Consider the following 15,360-nt stretch of genomic DNA (forward strand, 5'->3'; position numbering starts at 1 on the left):
ATTTTCCACCTCTCAAGGCTGAAAATTTCAAAATTCAAATTGCGAGGGTCAAGGTTACACCTAAGGCTGATGAAGCCTGGGTGGACACCATGTTTGATTAAACAAGTTTGAATTGCCGGAGCTTCCTGGTTCGCGAAGCATGAATCGGCATTTTTCTTGAAGATTGTTTAAGTGATGATTTGTTATGTGCAGGATCTTCCAAAACTTGTATCCAGGTGGATAATGGATAGTGGAGCGTCAAGGCATATGACAGGGAAGACCGTGTTGCTGTATGATGTGAATAACATTAATGGTGGTTACGTGGGTTTTGTGGGTAATCAAGTAGGAAGGATCATAGGTGAAGGAACGTTGTCAAATGGCATTATAACGTTTGAGAGAGTTAACTACATCGCTGAGTTGGAGAACAACTTGCTAAGTATCTCCCAGATCTGTGACAGGATGTATACTACTCATTTCACCGACAAAGAATGTTTGATCTTGAAACCGGGATTTGTGATACCAGAAGAGTGGATCATCATGAGGGCACCAAGAGTCAATGATCTGTACGTGTTGGACATGAGCGTAGCTACTACAACCACGGGTCAGGCTCATTGTTTTGTGTCCAGAGCAACGGAGAAAGAATCGAGGTTATGGCACCGAAAGATGGGGCATATTCACTTAAGGAAAATGAATCACTTGGTGCATAACGATTTGGTAACAGGAGTGCATGTCAAAGGTTTTCATCTGGAAGGGGAGTGCATCAGTTGTGTCAGAGGCAAACAGAAGAAAAAGTCACACCCTACAAAGCAAGTTAATTCAGTTTCAAGACCATTGGAACGTCTTCACATGGATTTGTTTGGTCCAGTGAATGTCAAGAGAATAACAGGAGATTCCTACTGTTTGGTCGTGACTGATGATTATTCCAGATTTTCGTGGGTTTCATTCTTGAAATCAAAAGACGAAACGTTTGACAGCTTGATGGCGTTGTTTAAAAGAATTGAGAATCTGTACCAGAGGCCTATCTGTAGAATTCGCAGTGATAATGGTACTGAATTCAAAAATAGTAAGATGGAAGAATTTTGTGACGAACGAGGTATACTGCATGAGTTTAGTGCTCCGTACACTCCGCAGCAGAATGGAGTTGCAGAACGCAAAAACCGGACGCTAATCGAGACAGCCAGAACAATGCTTGCAGATTCTAAGTTACCAATTAATTTCTGGGCTGAAGCTATACTCTCAACAGAGTTCTTACTGTGAAGAAGTTCAACAAGACGTGTTTTGAGCTACTCAATAAACGCAAGCCGAATTTGAAGTATCTAGAACCGTTCGGATCACCCTGTACGGTAATAGAGCCTAATGGAAAGTTTGGTTCGAAGAGCATTGAGGGAATCTTTGTTGGTTATTCAAGTCCTATGCGACGTGTCTTCGTTCCAAGTGAGAAGCGGATTATTGAAGCAGCGAATGTTGAATGTCAAGGTTGCACTATGCTGCCACAGAATCCTGGTGATTCATGGCGTTATCATTATGACAAACTTTGGGATTCGTTTGACATGAGAGTAGAATCTGAGGAAGAAGAAGATTTCTTTGATGAGCTGGATATTTTGCGAGAGTATAAGTCGCAGCTCAGGTTCCCAGCGGAGTATTCTAGAAGACCTCGGGAAACTTCAAATGACGATGAAGCAGGTCCTAGTAATGCTGGTGAACATGATGATGAAGTTGCTCCTGGTAATCAGTCGAAGGTGAATGATGATCAAGAAGCTGATAACATGCCAGTATTTGACCATGGTGATTCAGATCTTGAGGGGGAGCAGATCCAGTTATCAAGTCAAACAAACCAAGTTGGTGAACAAGATGCAGAGCAGAATGTTACTAATCTGGAGGGAAATGTAGATGTTCCAAGCGAAGTGATGCTGGGAACTCTTTCTTATAATCCAGAGGAGTTAATCATAGGAGAATTACAATCAGGCATTCGCACGAGACGTCAAATTGACCAGGGCTTAACATGTTTTTATTCTACAGTAGCACCTTTACAAACCGAATTCTCTTTAAGTTGTTTTATCTCACAGGTCGAACCGAGAACTTACAAAGAGGCGCTTACTGAAGACTCTTGGGTCATAGCGATGCAAGAAGTGTTAAGTCAGTTTGAAAAGCTGGGAGTGTGGAAGTTAGTTGATTTGCCGGATGGTCAAAGAAAAATCAATACAAAATGGGTTTTCAAATGTAAGAGGGACGACAGAGGAGTGATTGTAAGGAACAAAGCTCGACTCGTTGTTCAGGGCTTTAGTCAACAGGAGGGGATTGATTTTACTGAAGTCTATGCTCCTGTAGCTCGACTAGAGGCTATCAGAATTTTCCTAGAATTTGCGTCTTGGAAGAATTTCAAAGCATATCAGTTGGATGTAAAGTCAGCGTTTCTTTATGGGAAGGTCAAAGAGGAGGTTTATGTTAGTCAGCCGCCGGGTTTTACTGACCCAATCCACAAGAACAAAGTTTATCTGCTGGACAAAGCGTTGTATGGTCTACATCAGGCACCGAGAGCCTGGTACGAGACTTTGTCTCAACACCTACTCGCTAACCAGTTCATACGTGGAAAAGTGGATGCCACTCTCTTCACTAAAGTCGTTGATGGTCATCTTCTGATAGTACAAATTTATGTGGACGATATAATTTTTGGGTCAACGAATGAGAAATTGTGTAAAGATTTCGAACAGGTGATGAAGCAGAAATTTGAAATGTCATCAATGGGGGAGATGAAATTCTTTCTGGGTCTACAAGTTGAACAACTTCCTGAGGGAATTTTCATTCATCAAACGGAGTACGTGCATGATATTCTAGAGAAATTTGGAATGTCAAGTTCTACTCCAGCTGCTACCCCACTTGCGACTAATCATGGGATTCACCCAGATCTCACCGGAGACAGGGCTGATGAAACGTTTTACCGTTCCATGATAGGTTCTTTGATGTATCTGACTGCTTCACGTCCTGATATTATGTACCCAACGTGCCTCGCAGCAAGATTTCAGTCTAACCCGAGAGCATCGCACATGATTATTGTCAAGAGGATATTACGTTACCTGAAAGGTACTCCGTCATTGGGGTTATGGTATCCTAGGAAAGGCGATTTTACGCTCGAAGGGTATTCCGATTCGGATTTCGGATGCTGCAAAGTCAATGCGAAATCAACAACTGCAGGATGCCAGTTCTTTGGTCCGAGATTGGTTACCTGGCAGTGTAAGAAACAAACATCTGTGGCGCTATCTACATGTGAAGCGGAGTATGTTTCTGCTAGCAGTTGCTGCTCTCAGATCCTGTGGATACAGCAACAGATGCGCGACTACGGTTTGCAGTTTCTTAACACACCTCTGTTTGTTGATAATGAGGCTGCAATTAACATTACTAAAAATCCAGTACATCACGCTAAAACTAAACATATAGAAATTCGTCATCACTTTATTCGCGATTGCTTCGAGAAAAAGTTGATACGAATTGAGAAAATCCACACTGACGAACAAAAAGCTGATTTGCATACCAAAGCTTTTGATAAAACTCGGTTTTAATATTTGTTAAAACTTAATGGTATGAAATTGCTTTCAGTGTCGGATGGGGTTGTGAGCGTTGATGAGACAACTGTTGCGGATGAAGACGAGAAACAATCTGCAATGGTTTGTCGATTTTTTTTACGTGTTTTGGTATTTAGGGGGAGATAGTTAGTTGTACATAGTTATACTTTCAGAAAATACAAAAACAGTAAAAAAAAATACAAAAACATGATAAAATTGAAAAAGAGCTTGTGTATATAGGGAAAATGATAGTACATCAGCTAGAAAATTACTGTATGCTAAAGATTTGGAAAGTCAAAATGAGTTAAACAGTCTCACTAACGATGTGTCGATAGGTTTTCGTACATTTAGTAAATTTATTCGGGATATAAACCTAAAATTTCAAACTTGCGAAATTCATGGGGAACACTACTTGGATATATAGGTAACCCCTGAAATCTCGTTTGAAAGGTCTCGTATTCTGATATACTAGGTGTTTATACTCTATGATGTCTGGGGTATTATTCCGGGACTTCTGCTGAACGGTAGTTCTGACCTAGTCCTTGGCTAATACTTTATCCAAAATGCTTGAAATATAGCATAAAGCCCTCAGCTGATTAGACAATAAAATTGATAATCATCTGTTGTAGCTGAAAAGATCCTCTAAAGGGGACATACTGCAAAGTCGAAACTGATATCTCTCTGCTGAACGGAAGTTCTGACCTGAGATCCCTCAGTTCTCGCATTTAACCCCTAATTTATGTACAGATATCATTGTAGTATTCTTGCCTGTAAGACTGAATATTGGGACTCTGGATACGGGAGTATATTCAAGAGGTGGGACACATGAATTGATCTAAGTTCTTAAGACACGTAAACTATATCCTGAATAGATTGAAGTTTGTGTGAGAATTTAAGATGGATCAGTATATCGACAATCGAGGTGAATTGTTTAAGTCTGAGTATGTAATGTAGCTTAACGGTACTAGTAATTTGTCTGAAAAGCTGATATGATTCTCTGACACGCTCGCCAAAAATAAACTTGTAAATAGTTTACTTTCTGCAAGTTAAGTTTTCTTTATTTCATTTCTTAGGTTAGAACACATTAAAATCCAAAAAGATTTTTTGTTTTTGCTTTATTTTAGACAAACCAGAGTGGAAAGTTGATTGTCGGATTCTAGAAAGATGAAGCAGATGCAGGAAATTCTGAGCTGAAGAATGAGGAGAGCTTACTTTGTTGGAAATTTGATTGTTTTCTAAGTCAAAAACAAGTTCATTAACTTGATACTTGTTATTTTCAGAAAAAGTTGAAAATGATTTTACTAAATCGGTTTGTTTCGTCAAAAGATCAACCAGGGTCATTAAATTGAACTTGGTAGATAAATCAAGTAATCAGGGTCATTAACTTGAACTTGAATACTTGAGTGGATTTCTAGAGCTGATTGAATTTGTGTTTATTGTTTGAAAAGATAAAGTCTAATGTTATTGGTTGAGTAACAGGTTTGGAGTCTTCATCATTCCCACGGAAGCTAATTGTCAAAGCTTGAACCAGAACAAGACCTCAGATCCCAGCATACTGAAAGGGGGAGTCTGTGAAAGAGGGAGTCCGGATCAACAGCAAAAGGGGAGTCTGAAGATGGAGTCAGATTGTGATTTAAAACCTGTGAAGATTGAGTTATTACAATGAGAAGACAAAGTTGGAGAAGAGACCAAGACTAAAGACTCAGGCGCTAAAGACTACGTCAACATCCAAGGGGGAGTCTGTTGGTGCATTAAGTGTCTGCTGACTACGTCTTATTAAGTCTTGTGTCTAGATAGGTTAAACAAGTGTTCAAACATGATTAAATTAGGGTTTGTATAGGTTTTAGGATGTCTGGCCGTTTGAAGTTCACCTGGCCGTTTGATGCATGTCCGGTCGTTTGAATCATGATCGTTTGAACATGATTGTGTCGATTCAAACGGAAGGGTTGGGTTTATAAATAGCAGGGTCATTTCAAACGGACAGTAACGAATGTTTGTGTGTGTGAGCGAAGATGCTGCCGGATTTTTGTAAAAATCTCTGTAAAAGCTCACAATCAGTAATAGAAAGAAGAATTGAAAGGATTAAGCTGTTTTTGACTTGGTTTACTTTGATTCCGCCTTTGTAAACTGAGATGAACTACTTCTACTGACGTTTAAGGTCATCGGAACGGTCCAACACTTCTTACAATTAGAAGCCTTTGTAGAATAACTTGACCCTCAAAACATAATATATGAAATAATCCATACATATAAAATGGAAAGCAATTGATCAAACACCTGGTAGGCAGCCACCTTCTGAGACAATTCTGACTCGTTTACAAAATGGTGTATAAAAAATTAGTCATCTAACCCGATCACAAAAAATGATAATTTGAGAACGATCATACAAAACTAAAACAATCCCCCAGAAAAAAAAAAACATAATTTTGTACCTGATTATGAAGAGAGGGTTTAGCCACTTATTGCTTGTTCATCGGAAAAGATTACAATAGTCAATATGAAGATTAGCAGGGTATTAAGAATCCAAGAAATCACTGCTACTTCACCACGATCTTTCAAACAAAGAATTCAGATTTTCTTCATAAATCTTTAGATGAAAAACAGAAAATTAAGAAACCGAGTTGAAAGAGAACGCTACCTTCATGTTGTGATTGTTGATTTTCTCACTAATTGACAGTGGAATCAAAAGTAGTGGGGTGACAAGAGATTGAGAGGATGAGTAAGGGATGCATCGATCACCACCCGATTATTGATTTGGGTTTCCTGAGAGAGAATTCGAGAAGATAGGGTGTGTAATGGACAGTATGTTCAATTAGACGGTGAACATTTTTTTTTGGTTATTCCGGTCAAGATTAAAACTCACAAATAACTGCCTTAAATGGACGGCTAAGATCATCTGAAAAACAGTTTTTTTCCTATGTGGACAGTTTTTGAGCGGCTAACAATTTGTTAATAATTTCAAAACGTACATTTCTTTTTTATTTTTTTTAACAACAAAAAACTAGAATACAGAACTAGTTTTTGAATCTTTGTATCTTTTATCAACAATAATAAATAAATAATTTACAAGACATATACTTATTTATTATCTGTTATCAACCCATACAAACATACATTTTTATATATATTTTATTCGATGTACTAAGTAATGTTTTTTTAAAATTAATTATAATGTTATTCGGTTCACGCATGCGGTCCGATCGATCCGACTGGTTCGACCAGTGGACCGATAGGTCGTCCGGTTCAACGTCTGATCCGGTTCTGAAAACATTGCGTTTTAGCCTCAACGGAGCCCACAAACACTTTAAGCTAGATGAGCCAATTTTGGGTCAACCTTATTGGTTAAGGTTTAACCCATTTATTTGTATAATTTATTATTATTATTATTATTATTATTATTATTTTAACGATAGTTTTTTTAATCCCTATGTTTCGTGAAACTTGAACTTTACACCTTCCTCTTTCAAATCTAAGTGTTAAAAGACTTTGCCAATGCTATGTGTATAAAGTTCTAGTTTTTTGCGAGCTTTGATCAGACAACTAGCGAACACCATTCATTTTAACACCTCGTAGTTAGGCCACAAGGTGTGGCTTAGCGTCACTCCGCCATGTCAGCCATTTTAGCGCTCCATGACGCCATCAACCACCCCCCGCAAGTTAACAAGGAGGCGCTATCTCCTTGTCGCCAACACGCTAACAGACAAATTTTGGGAGGATCGAGGAAGCTGGTCAACTTGGTCATTTAAAAAAAATTTAAGTTTAAAATTTATAATTTACCTATAAATACCTTACCCCTTTTATATATTTTCCATCTCTTCTTCATCTACTCTATTCAAAATCTTTACAATTTTTTTTTTCGTAATCACATAATGTTCCCAACAAGCAAAACATGGGATCCCAACCATCTGTTTTGGCAAAGTGTACCAAACAATCCCAACAACGAACAAGAAGATCGTTATCAAAGAGACCCGTGAACGGGTGAGCTTGGATATTATCCGATGCCACCTAGCACCCCAACTTCCCCTCATCCGACCATGCCACCGATTCCTGGTTTTTACGGATATTTTTCCCTACCGCCATTTTTCCCCTAAAGCATACCCCAAACCCAAAACATAACCCAAACCCAAAACACACCCGAAACTGAATCCGTACTTGAAACCCAAACCGAACCTGAAACCCAACCTATTTCCTCAAAAGGTGGACGATCAAGAAGGCATCGTAAGAAGGGTGAGAGCGAAGCACGTGCTCCTAAGACGATCGAAAAGTGGACGCCTAAGGAAGAACTTGCGTTGTCACAAGCATGGCTCGACGTGTCGGAAGATGAAATTGTTGGTAAATTTTCTCTCAATAAACCTTTTTGATATACTTTTATAAATATATTTTATAATTATATTCATATAGGAAAAGACCAAGATGTAAAAGTATTTTGGAGGCGTATAAGTGAGAATTTTTCGCCACAATGGGTCGTGATGAATATCGTTTGGCCGACTCATTTTCAGACAAGTGGACCGCAATGCGGACCAAGATTGGCAATTTCAACAACATACATAATAATCTCGTCAACAATCTTAGAAGAGGAAGCGGTTAGAGCGACGTGGACATTATGATCACCGCCCATAACGACTATAGAATTAATCATGGGCATGTGTTTACGATGATACCTTCGTGAGAGCTTCTTCGCAAACTCCCAAGTGGCATCTTGTACCGCCGTTTGACTCAACGGCGCATAGGTCAAAACGGTCCAAATCAACATCCACTATCGAACCATCCTAGTCCGATGCTCGTACTACTATTAATCTAAACGACGACTTCGAGGAATTTGAACAACCACAAGAACCGCAAGAGTTGTGACGACCAAAGGGTAGGGAGAGATGTAAGGCAGCTGCACGAGCACGAGACACGTCTTCTTCAACGCCATCAGATGGCCCGTCAAGGTTAGACGAGTTCGACAATAGACTCAACAAGCTTCTCACGATAAGTAAAAGGAGCAAGAACTAAAAATGAAGAAACAAATCCAGAAAGATATGAAATATCTCGCGAAAGACTTTTCGCAACTACCAGAGGAGGACCAAGTTATTTTGTAGGCTCGTAAGACACAAATTCGAGTGAAATAGATGTAGCTTTTTTTTTTTTTTTTCAAGTACTTTATTTTTTTAAGTAACTTTGCATTTTTTAGGACTTTGTAATGATTTATTTATTTAATTGAAATTATGTTTTTTTTTTATTTTGTAGTTATTACAATTGGCATATAAATTAAAAAATAAAATATATAAATAAAAAACTAATTAGGTAATGATGATGAAGACTTTAAATCATTGCATGCAAGTTAAAGAAAGTGGCTTTAAAGCCCCTTATGTGACGTGACGGTAAGATGGCGCTCATATGACGTGATAAAACTCCTAAGGGCTTTATACCACAACTTGTAGCCTGATGATATCTTAATTTTTTTTTCACTAGAGAGTGAATTAATATTTAAATGATGTATTTTTAAAATTTATTTAATAACATTTACATTGTTAAATTTTAATAAAGTTGGAAATAATCCATTTTGGGGCATAATTAAAAGTTGCACATTTTCTAACCAAACTTATTTAATCTACCTTTACCTATAATATCTTCTTCTTCCATAATCAACATTTTTTTTTTCAATATATCAACAAAAAGTGTTATGCTTTGCGTGGCATTGAAGCAGCTAATATTCCAATTTTGACCCCGACGACACGCCCCCTCCCACATTATATACTCTTCCTCGTTCAAAAGAAAAAACCAAAGCAGAAACAAGAGAAAATGGAAGAACAAGTGCAAATGGTGGGAAGGGCATTTGTGGAACATTACTATCATTTATTTGATAGTGATAGATCATCACTTTCTTCACTTTATCATCAATCTTCCATGCTGACTTTTGAAGGTCAAAAGCTACAAGGTGTTGATGATATATGTTCCAAAATTAACCAATTGCCCTTTGACAAATGTCATCATCTCATTAGCACCATCGACTCGCAACCATCGTCGTTTGCTGGCGGCATTGTGGTGTTCGTTAGCGGAAGCCTTCGCCTCTCCTGCGAAGAACACCCTCTTCGGTTTAGCCAGGTTTCTCTCTTCCGCTCTCTCATGTAGTTAGAAATACAGCCATTCTCAATGGTTAACACAATAATAACCGTTAACAAAATAACCTATGTTAGGATGCCTTGATTTAAAAATGCCTGTGATTTGATTTTGATTAAAATTACGTGGTACACCACTAACATATTTAATGGTGTAACAAGTAATTTTCAAGGTATGCAGGTTCCAAATTAAAATGTTTTAATGTAATTTTATGTAATTAATGATACTCATACCTATGAGATAAAATCATGTAATTAGATCAAATCATTTCTTTTCCAATGGGAAAGTATGAGTTACATTTATTGCCAAGAAAATTGTAAATAGTATTGTATGAAACATACAATGGTGGATAAGTTATATAAATTATATATATATAGGATCAAGATTAAGGGAAAATCCTTTTAAGTTGTGAGAACTTAGAGAACTCAGTCTTCTCGTGCGAGTTTTGCACCTATTTTTTTCACACCCTTAGATTAAAATGTTAGAAAAGACTGCTGTAAAAAAAATAATTTTTGTTTTCGAATTGATGTTTTTCGGCTCCTTACAACAGCTGTAAAAATGTGATAACATAAGCATGACATCACTTTTTATAGCATTTACGGCAGTCGTAAATGAAAAAAAAAACTAGTTTTTTTTTGGAAAGTTAATTCTTTTTGGATTTTTGGTAAAAAAAAAATTTGAAAAAACTTTTCGTAAGCCCAAGTTCTCTAAGTTCTTACAACTCGTATAGGTTTTCAATTTACCCTAATAAATAAACACATACACACACACGGAGAGAGTATCATTTTGTGGTAAAAACGCCCTAAAGTGTGAAAACTTTGAGAACGATTCTCAACCACAAGATCTTTATGATTCTTCTGGGAATGGCCTCTTCCATCTCGTTTATTTCAACTTCCGTAGATAATGGCCTCTTCCATCTCCAGTTGAGACGGACACCATCTCGTTTAATCATGTGTGACTAAAAATTTAGTCTACATCGATAATCATAGCATTAATTTGGTCTCCTTAATTACATTTTAATCCATTTAAGGATTTAACTTTTACGATTTTTTATTTTTATTTAGAATGGTCCTGGTTTTTTATTTATTTTATACCTTTTATAGTTTAATTTTATGTTAAATTAACAAAACAAATCCATTTAAGGATTTAATATTTACGATTATTTATTTTTAGTTAAGATGGTACTAGTTTTTTTTATTTATTTTACGATTGTTTATGTTGTCTACATAAGACTTGTTTAATTAGATTAAACTAACATTTCTATTGAAAATTCAAAAAAAAAAAAAAAAGATAGAAAATAAAATATGATTGTACCCTTTTTGAATGATTTTATAAAATAATATATTTATACAAAGTTATTTTAGTTTAAAAAAATAGGCTTACAGTTGCAGTGGTTCGTTCATCTATTTTTACCTTCCTTTTTTAATTGTAAAAATTCCTTTTTATCGTTAGGAAATTATATTTGAATAACTATATACAAATTATTTAAAAATACCTCACATATTATTTATTTCCGGTGTCCGTAATAATTTTGATTTTCATTATTATTATTTTTTTCTAAATGGTGGATCTTTATTATGAAAATAAATAAAAAATTAAAAAAAAAAGAAAACTATATATATAGCTGATTGCTTTTAAGAAGTATCTGATGATTAAATAAATAATAAAAAAAGACTGGTTGCATTTATTGAGAACTATAGTTAAAAATGATAATCACATTATTAGACTATTTAATTAGTTTATAAAGTAGGGTGTTGTAGAGTATGGTGTAAATAACAACACCCAATTTGATTTGTGTAGGCAAAAAACTTTAGTATGGATTATAATAGTCTATAACTAATTAATTAGTCAAAGATATTAATAAATGTGATAAAAGAAAAACTATTTAATGTTTTACTATTATACTATTTTTTTTTCTTCTTAATAATTTTTTTCTCAAATGATTTAATTATATATAAATTTATAATTACTTGCCTCCTAAGGGTGTAAGGGGCACTCCCCTAAGAGGGGAGTCCCCTCTCTTACGCATAACCAATTCTCGTGTGCCACGTCAACTCCCCTCTTAAACTCCCCTAACACCCAAAATTGATGGCGGCACTCCCCTCTTAGGTGACTTGGTTTTTTATTAAAAAAAAAAAAAGAAATTTCTCATTGGTCCAACCCTTCCCTCTCTCCTCCCTCTCTCCTCCCTCTCTTCGGTGAATCCCCACCGATTTTGGTCCCCTATGTTGGTCACCGATCGATTGGCGGCACCACCACTCTTCGGTGGAGGAGGTCCCCGCATGGGTTCACCGACTACGCCCCGATCACCCTAAACATAGAGAGGGAAAAAATAGCACCAGACTTAGTGATTTGAATGAATTTTTGCAAAATTACTTTGATCCACTCCTCAATCACTATCGAGAGTTTTCTTCAATAACAATGTATCTTTAGGCAAAATTAGTGTCATGATGTCTAATTAAAAATCTAGTGATCGCGTGATGTTGACTCGCTAATCTTGGTTGTGATCACTCTATTAGTTGATTAATACAGCATGGATTACCAATATAAACGAACGTTTAATTTCTCATCATCCCATTTCTTCTTTTTTTTTTTGGAAACGGGAAATTTAGATCACTGCAAACCACTAGAGTACCATCGTGACACCAGCGAAATCACCCGATTATATCCATCATACACTAATTCAGAAAAAAAACCAAATAAATTTAAAAAACCCTTGTCTTATGGGAATCAAACTCAGAACCTAAAAATCACCTTTAAAAGTAAAGTTAACGACTTTTAGATAGGGGTGTTCAAAAAAATCCGTATCCGAAATAGGGTTGTTCATGAGCTGAGCCGAACTAGGGAAAGCTCGGGCTCGGCTCGATTATAAACCGAGCTGGCTCGGCTCGGATTTGAAACCGAGCTGAAAATCTAAGCTCGGGCTCGGCTTGGTTTTAAACCGAGCTGGCTCGGCTCGACTTGTTTTGGCTCGATTTTAAAAATAAAAATTAATAAATAGCTCCCAAAATTCAGTATTCTAAAATATTATTCAATACTTTAAAAGAACATATTCAAAATAAGCTCGACCTAATACATTACAAGCCAAAATCACGTTCAACAACGCAAAATAAGTTTTATATTTCAAGTAAATACAATATTTGTTCATTAGCACAGCAATCAATCTTTAAATATGTCATTGATATCAAACTAGAAGCCTAAATACATGTAAATAATAATCATGTTTTTATAATATATTAAAAGTATATAAAACTAAAATATATTATAAGTAAAATTATTCGAGCTAAGCCGAGTCGAGCTACCAAGCGAGCCAAACCGAGCCAATTTGGCTCGTCACGAGCTAGCCGAGCTAGGCTCACTTTCTAACCGAGCCGAGCAGGCTCGGCTCACTTTCAAACCGAGCCATATCGAGCGAGTTTTTTCTGAGCTAAATCCGAGCGAGCTTCGAGCGAGCTCCGAGTCGCGAGCTTTTTGGACAGCCCTAATCCGAAATATTCGAAAATCCGTATCCGAAATATCCGAAATTTTGAATATCCGAAAATTCGTATATCCGAAAACCGGATAATCCGAATTTTCGAATTCGGATATGAATTTCATGAAATTTTGGATAATCCGATTATCCGATATCCGAAAACTAATTATTTTTTTATAAATATTTATAGTATATGAGCATTATATTTAGTTTGAAGTATTGTAAAAATTAGTAAAGAAGTAGTAAACAATTGTATTCATGTGAATTTATGATTGTTTTTAGTTTTAAATGTTGGATATTAGAAAATCGAATATAAGTTTAGTTTTATTCTATACACGAAACGGTTTTTTGATTTTTTTTTTATAAATTCGGATATTCGTTTGGATATTCGAATCCGTATCCGAAATTTCAGATATCCGGAAATCAATATAATGGTTGAGTTGTATAACTCAAATAAATTAAAAATTGAATATAATGGATCCTTTTTCGATTACATGAGAAAATCGATTGTTAAATTACTAATATGTTAATTTCTTTAAAATAAACTATAACACGTATGAGAATTGAAAAACTTAAATTAACATTGAACTACCATCAGTTTGATCAAACCTAGATTGATATAATTGTATGATTTTATATTTCTAAACGCCATAATGAATATATATTTTGAAAAAATTATGTGTTTTTTTTTATATATATATTTATCTCAATAATTTGATGCTTGGAATATTTTCAGATGTTTCACTTGATTCCCACGCCCCAAGGAAGCTTCTACGTGCAAAACGACATTTTCGCCTCAATTACGGTTAAAATAACGTTTGTATTGTTTTTTAATTAATTTTAATTTAATACTATTCATTAATCATTAATTTTAATGTATTATATATTTTAGTGGTTGTTATTTAAATTGTTGGGATTCATGTATTTGAAATCATTCTACTTTGTACACTTGGATTGGCTCATATTTAAATAAGAGGTTCACTAAATGTTTTCTTAATCGGATCTTAGGCTATAAGGTTTGGTCATGACCCTCATGATCACCATGATCCTCTACATCAGCTCTATGTCACCTACTTTTAATCAGTCATTCAAAACCACTACCTAAGTGTGTGGTCATGAGTCAAACCACTATTATCTTATTTTAGTTTATTTTTGTGAAAATGAAAAGAAATATTGAATAAGGAAATGAAGCTCATGGTTGTCATGGTTTAATTCATGGAAATCATGATGGATGAGACAAGGGGATGGTGCAGCAATCCATTAATGGTCCTACATGGCGATTGATGACTCAACCATGTCCCTCACACCCGCCTTAGTAAATCGTCAGGATTCACAATCCACTTAAAAGTGTCTTATGCGATTTGTTTGGCATGTTCTTACCCGTAATAAGACATTGTGTGGTGTGTGATGTGTGTTGTTCTATGGCAAAGCTTGAAGGCCAAATCAATTCGGCTGACTTTCAGCTTGCTTTGGTGATCAGATGTGAGATCGGAATCGGGTCTAATACCCGGTTATGACATGACCCTTGGTAATGGGATCATCTTTTGAGAGACCATTTTCGAGCCTGTTTCGCCTAGAGGCCAGAAAAGGGTATTTGGTTGAAGAACGATGCATCACTTCCAACGGGAATCTAGAAAGAATTGATTGTACTTAAAAGTCGGGTTTTTTTCTTGGGATTGGGGGGGGGGGGGTTTGTGTTGAATGAGTCGAGTTCTCTTGTGTTTAGCTTACAATCCTATTCTTATAAAGCTAGTGAGGATAAATGACGGGGGATAGCACGGGTTCGTTTTTGGTGGTGTCTATGAAGAAATTGATCCACCACCCCTATGCCGGTGGGAGCTTGATCTTATAGAATTCTTGGTTGTCATTGAAGGTAAATGCTTTTGGTTGGAGAACCCTTCTGAATCGTATCCCAAGCATAAACGCATTGATTACGGGGAAGGTGTTCAATAGTCCGAACATATGTTGCCTTTCTATGTCAAATGCTGAAATTGCGGATCACATTTTCACTGGTTGTATCGTTGCAGCGATGATATGGGAATACATAAGTGGGTGGTGCAAGATTTCCTCTATTTTCGCCTTTGGGATTAAGGGTCTACTAGAGGTCCATAATCATGCCTCCATCCAACAATTGAAGAGAGAGATGGTGCAGGGGGTATCTAGACTTAGTGCTAGAGAACCTGTAGGTCCTAGACCTGGAGCTGAACGACTAGTTAGGTCGAGGTCTGGTATTCCACGTCCTGA

The 15,360-nt window shown here is 36.3% G+C and overlaps 1 pseudogene; it reads left to right on the forward strand.

Moving 5' to 3' along the window:
- Positions 1–9,313: 9,313 nt before the first annotated feature.
- Positions 9,314–14,064, forward strand: LOC110944180 (annotated as a pseudogene).
- The last annotated feature ends 1,296 nt before the right edge of the window (positions 14,065–15,360 follow it).

Source organism: Helianthus annuus, chromosome 1 (assembly GCF_002127325.2).
Source record: "Helianthus annuus cultivar XRQ/B chromosome 1, HanXRQr2.0-SUNRISE, whole genome shotgun sequence".
Taxonomy (NCBI): domain Eukaryota; kingdom Viridiplantae; phylum Streptophyta; class Magnoliopsida; order Asterales; family Asteraceae; genus Helianthus; species Helianthus annuus.